General features: G+C 52.6%; 1 pseudogene; it reads right to left on the bottom strand.

The window, feature by feature from the left end:
• Positions 1–754: 754 nt before the first annotated feature.
• LOC119379656 (5S ribosomal RNA) lies at positions 755–873 on the bottom strand (annotated as a pseudogene).
• Between the last annotated feature and the right edge of the window lie 5167 nt (positions 874–6040).

The following is a 6040-nucleotide window of genomic DNA, read 5'->3' on the forward strand; positions in this document are numbered from 1 at the left end:
CGCTGTGGTCCTGTTACCGCGCGGGGCCGGCACGGGCCGCTATCGCCGCTCCATCGGAGCCGTTCATTCTGCGACCGTGGGCTATCGCATCCGGAAGTAGAATGCATGGTATGGCCGATGGCAGGAGGGGCCGTTTTACGAGACTACTGATATTCACCAATGTGATTTACAGTTCGACATCGACAAGCTACAGTTAACGACATGTGCAGCATTTGTTGTTGCAGCACGATAAACGTCGTATGTGTGTCTGTGCGTGTGGCTACCGTGTGATGTTCTCCGCCAGAAAATGTTTGCCGTTGGGGCGCACGTGAGCGCAAGTTTCACGTAAGGATGTGTGTCCGTGTGTGCGGACGTGCTGCCGCCACCGTCCATCCGCGTTTTTCAGTTTCTGTACGTACCAGCCGTCTGTTACGCGAATTGTTTTAACTGAGTGGTGCACGCGTGACCGAAATACATGCACGAGTAACTGGATGGCCATTAGTGTTACTGTACCAACAGGTAGAAATATTTCTCGAGTACAGACAACATCGAAATAAATTATCCAATCACACGAACGTGCTGCGTGCTGCCAGACGCGCCACGTTTAAATCCGTGCGTGCGCGCACCAAGTTTGGACTCGCTATAGTCTGTCAATGTGTGCGAAAGAAATATCAGGAACAAGTGATGTAGAAATGGTAAACGACGTGCGAAGCAAGAAAGAAAAAGAAATTAATTTAAATAAAAAAAATAAATACCCAAGTAGAAAAAAAGAAGGTGCCATCAGCACTCGGTGTTCCCAGGCGGTCTCCCTCTCAAGTACTGACCGAGCCCAATGCTGCTTAACTTCCGTGATCGGACGAGAACCGGCGCATTCAGCATGGTATGGCGGATTTTTTTTCTTTATTACCTGTCTTAGGTACACAACATATATTACAATCAACACTTGTAAAACCACCCATTGTACACAGTACATACGGGGACTGAGCTGTCAACCAGCGTCACGCTGGTGTCGTCATATTAAAATTCGCGTAATGTCACCAGATCTCTACTGTTGAGAGCCACTCCGGTGCTTCCGGTGCTGCCTTATGAATTTCTATAACCAATGAATACATTCTCTAAAGTAGGCTCGTGCAGGCCGAGCATCTTTATCAAAGTGATAACCTGCCATTCTCGATCGCCACAAAGAGTGGAGGCCCAAGAGCATGATGGTGTCTAGAGGAACCCCGTATTCATTGTCGACATTCAAAAACCTAATGCCGTACGGGTCCAGAGGTAAGTCTTTCTTGATAGTTCTTTGTAACACATCCCAAAAATAAACCCTTTCCCAACAATGCAAAAAAAACAAGATGTATTGTTTCTGGAACCTTCGCTCCAAAAAAGTTTTGACCGGTAACGTTCCTGAATGAGCCTTAAAGAAGAATGTTTTTTGTTAGTTTTCACTCTCTTTTACACATTGCTACCTGGGCCTTCACTGTACAATGACCTGTACAAGGGCACAGGCAAGACAAAATCACAAAGAGCAAAGTAAAGTTCCTTTCGCTTCACATTGGCAAGATATTCTCTCGAAAACCGTACAGTAAGCAGTCCCACACTCGACACTATTTCTTTATAAAAGCCACCAATCCCTCCTGCACACTCTTCAGTTGAGACAACATACTCAGGCAACAGACTACCTAGTCCCAATTGGCATATGATGCGCAGGAAAGGATCGGTGACATCTCTAAAAAACAAAAACCGGTTAACCAACTGACGTAAGAAGAGCTGACCCAGTCCGATCCCCCCTTACCCGTCGCAACAAGTTGGTACGGCTGCACCGTTCCCACCCAGAAGCCCAGACAAAAGTGGCGAATATCCTATTGAACCTTTGCACGTTAGTCCGTGAGCAATACAGCACCTGCATAACGTACCAGAGCTTGCTGATGAAAAACAGGTTGCAAATAGTGGCTCTGGCAAAGATCGATAGGGCACCTGATTTCCACTTCTCTTCTTTCTCCCGTGTGTCCTTAGCCTGACCTTTCCAGTAGTGATCGCTGTCGCGATAACACTCCAGCGGGACGCCCAAGTACTTGCCCGGGGTCGTCACCCAGGGCACGTTAGCAAAGCGGTCTGGTTTCGATGGCCACGATCCGTGCCAGAGCCCTAGACACTTGGACCAGTTAACACCGCTCCCTGTAGCTTGGTTGAATTCACGCACAGTTTTGACAGCCTGCTCTATACTTTGTTGACCCTTTGGGAAAACGGCTACATCGTCTGCATATGCAAGAAGCTTGACCTCAACTGCATGTAACCGGAAACCATTGATCCTGTTGTTGTTGATGACATTCAAGCACAGTGTTTCAATATATATACAAAATAACAGGAGGCTGAGGGGGCAACCGTGACGAATCGAACGTTGCACACTAATAGGGGCCCCCAGGCTCTTATTTACGATCAATATCGTCATGCAGTTTCGGTACGCCAGGGCCACTCCCTCGCAGATAACAGAAACGACGTCAGCATGATTTAAAACAGTAAACAAAATTCTGTGATCAACACAATCAAATGCCTTTTCCAGATCAATCTGTAATATGGCAACCTGCTCATATGAAAAGTCACAATATTCCAGTATTCTCCGCGCTTTATGGATGTTTACGACAATAGATCGCCCTTTGATGCCACATGTCTGGTCAGGCCCGACGATGTCCTGTATGACTGTCTACAATCTTCGAGCCAATACTTTCATATAAATTTTATACTCAACGTTTGTTAGGGCTATGGGTCGATGCGCTGTTACAGATCTGAGTTTATGTACATCCTCGGTCTTTCACGAGCTACATAGAAGACGTCATGGACTTGTGCAAGAAAGCCGACGCATCCATGCCTGAGTCTGACAAGATCCGCAACGTTATGAAAAGCATCGACGACGATGCCTTCACTATGCTGCTCGCCAGGAACCCTCGTACTGTGGCCGAGGTGATCACGCTCTGCCAAGCTACGAGGAGCTGCGCCGGCAGCGGTTGCTGACCCATCGACCTCCATCACGCGACGCCGATCTCGCTGGCTTGTCCGCTATTTCTGATCAGTCCGCCTTGCTTGCCGATATCAAGTCATTCGTGCGCGAGGAAATCGCCCACCAGTTCTCCCTTCTGGCCTTCCCTCACCCGCAGGATGTTGAACAGCCGTCGACCACGCTGCTGCCTCCCTTACGCCGCGCTATTCAGCAGGAAATTGCGGAGGTCATGCCGGAATACCACCAGCCCCTTCCGGCGCCTGCGCCGCTCAGTTACGCGCAAGTTGTAGCCAGGTCACCCCAAGCGATCCCTGTGGCTGCCCCACTTACTTACGCCGAAGCCGTCGCCAGACCTCAGGCCTTCGAAGCGAGTGTGCCAGCTTTGTTTGCCGACGTCATACCTAGACCACCGATGCAGCCCATCATGCAGTCGTATCAGCAGACGCCTCGTCCACCGCGTCCTGCACCATAGATGGGACCTACCCCGGCGAACCGATGGCGCACTTCTGACAACCGCCCGATCTGCTTCGCGTGCGGTTGCGCCGGTCATGTCGCCCGCTATTGCAATCGCGTGCAGCCGCTTCGTGTCGCCTCAACCATCCTCAGCCAGTCAAGCCGCCCGTATTACGATTCACCGCCGCCTATGTCACCGTCGTCTCGCCCAGCACCATCTACCCGCCGTTTGCCATCACCACGACGCCGATCACTGTCACCGATGCGGCCACGTCCGGGCCCACGTGACCAGGAAAACTAGTCGTCGCAGTCCACGAGGCAAGGGCTGCGACGCTATCGAACTGCGAAAGACCTCTGCGAAGCCCATCGAACGTGTTAGACGTGTTTGTGGACGGTGTTCGCGCATCTGCCCTTATTGACACTGGAGCCGCCGTATCCGTTATTGACGCCAAACTTAGCCGATTACTGCGAAAAGTGACGACGCCACTTCCCGGGCTCTCCCTCCGTACAGCCAGCGCCCAAAGTATTCACCCTGCAGCGGTGTGCACAGCCCGCATCATGATTAAGGATGCTCTGTACGCCGTCGAATTGATCATAATTCCAGTATGCTCTCACGACGTCATCCTAGGATGGTATTTTCTCTCCCATCACGACGCCGTGATTCATTGCGCACCAGCTGAAATAGAGCTGTCACCATTCTCTGATCTGACGCCGGCTGACAGTCCATCGTCTGTGAGCAAGGTACTCGTGAAAGACGACACCAAAGTGCCTGCAAACTCGTCAACGGCGGTGTCCGTTGTGGGGATTCAGGCGTCCGCCCCAGTTGCTCGACGCCATCTTCCCTTGGAGAATTCCTCTCGACAGGACGGGTGGCAGCTGGTCATAAATCGCCGTCACGTTGCTGCCACCCCACCCTCGAAGGTTAAACACGGTGTCCCATTGGCCCAATTTTGGCGGGATTCGGACCTGGCTCGCGCTCGCCTAGAAGCGGCGGGCGCGCGACCAAGGTTCGGGGGAGACCACTTGGAGACCTCGAAGGGTACGTACGCGTTTTGGCCGCTCCGGCCGGCGGCGATCCTTTGTTCTTCGTCGCCGGCCGGCGGTTACGTCGTTTTGTCGGGGCCCCGGCCTCAGCGGGCGCGCGCTACCCTCCGCGATCTCGAAGTCCCGAGGCAGCGCCTCGCGATCGTGCACTGTATACGTTTCTTTCAAGTGTTGCTTTGTCTGTTCTGTTTCTTCTGCTCTGGGGTGCGAGGTCGCAGGAGCGCTAGCCGAAGGGTAGGTCGGCTCTCCAAACCTGGTTCTTTGTTTGCTTGTTTTATAGGTGTGCCATTCGCGGCCACTAATAGATATAGTTCGTAACGTGTATTAGCTAATTGGTGTCCTGTGTAATTATGTTACGTACGATTGGCTGTGTCGAATTATTGATCTCTTTTTAATCCCAGTAATAAACCACTAATTTGGAGAGTGTCGCCTAGGGTCTCCCTCGCTGCGCGCGACGGCTCGCCGTCCCTTCGCGGTGACGGGCCGAGTTCTCGCGCGCAGCAGTTCGAACGGTACACGGGTGCGGGACGAACGAGGACGCGGCAACCTGCATGAAGCTCCCAGTGCTCGAACCCGCGGTGGTGTTCGGTAAAGGCAACGTGAACATAAGTAGAACCAACCGACGATCGATGACGACACCACACCGTCCACTGCGCCAGTCTCTCCGACACCGTTGCACTCCTCTCGCCATCTGACCGTGTTTGCACGAGGAAAGGCTTGCTGGTGCCTTTCGCGACCGTGCAAGTCACTCAGGGCAGCACGTCAATTTTTGTTATGAACCCATCTCGGTACAGTGTTACGTTGGTGCGAGGAGAATGTCTCGGCAGCGTGGAACCCCTCGAAGACGCACAAGTTATGGACGAACCAGATGGCACGCACTGCCCCAGTTCCAGTACGCTCAGTGCTGTTACCACGTCTGGTTCATCGCCCGCTGATGTATTTGCTTCTTCCATTGCTGACAACCTTACGCCGGTCCAGCGTTCCCAGGTTCTGGGCCTCTTGGAAGAATTTCGCGCTTCTTTCGATGTCGCTCAAACATCTCTCGGCCGCGCGTCCACCGTTTACGCATCGCATCGACACTGGCGCCAAACCGCCACTACGGGCAACGTCCATATCGCGGTATCTTCCCACAGAATGCCGCGTAATCAACGAGCAAGTCGACGACATGCTTCGACGCGATGTTATTCGACCATCTAACAGCCCCTGGGCGTCTCCTGTCGTTCTTGTTGCGAAGAAGGACGGTTCTGTGCGGTTCTGTGTGGACTACCGACGTCTCAACAAGATCACTCGTAAGGACGTGTATCCCTACCGCGAATAGACGACGCGATTGACAGTCTGCAAGGAGCAGAATTCTTTTCATCTATCGATTTGCGCTCAGGGTACTGGCAGGTACCTATGGCTGATGACGCTCGACCGAAGACCACCTTTGTCACGCCCGACGGCTTGTACGAATTCAACGTCATGCCGTCTGGGCTGTGTAATGCGCCCGCCACCTTCGAGCGCATGATGGATATTGTTCTGCGCAACCTGAAACGGCACACGTGCTTGTGCTACCTCGACGACGTCGTGGTTTTC

Source organism: Rhipicephalus sanguineus, chromosome 1, assembly GCF_013339695.2.
Source record: "Rhipicephalus sanguineus isolate Rsan-2018 chromosome 1, BIME_Rsan_1.4, whole genome shotgun sequence".
Classification (NCBI taxonomy): Eukaryota; Metazoa; Arthropoda; class Arachnida; order Ixodida; family Ixodidae; genus Rhipicephalus; species Rhipicephalus sanguineus.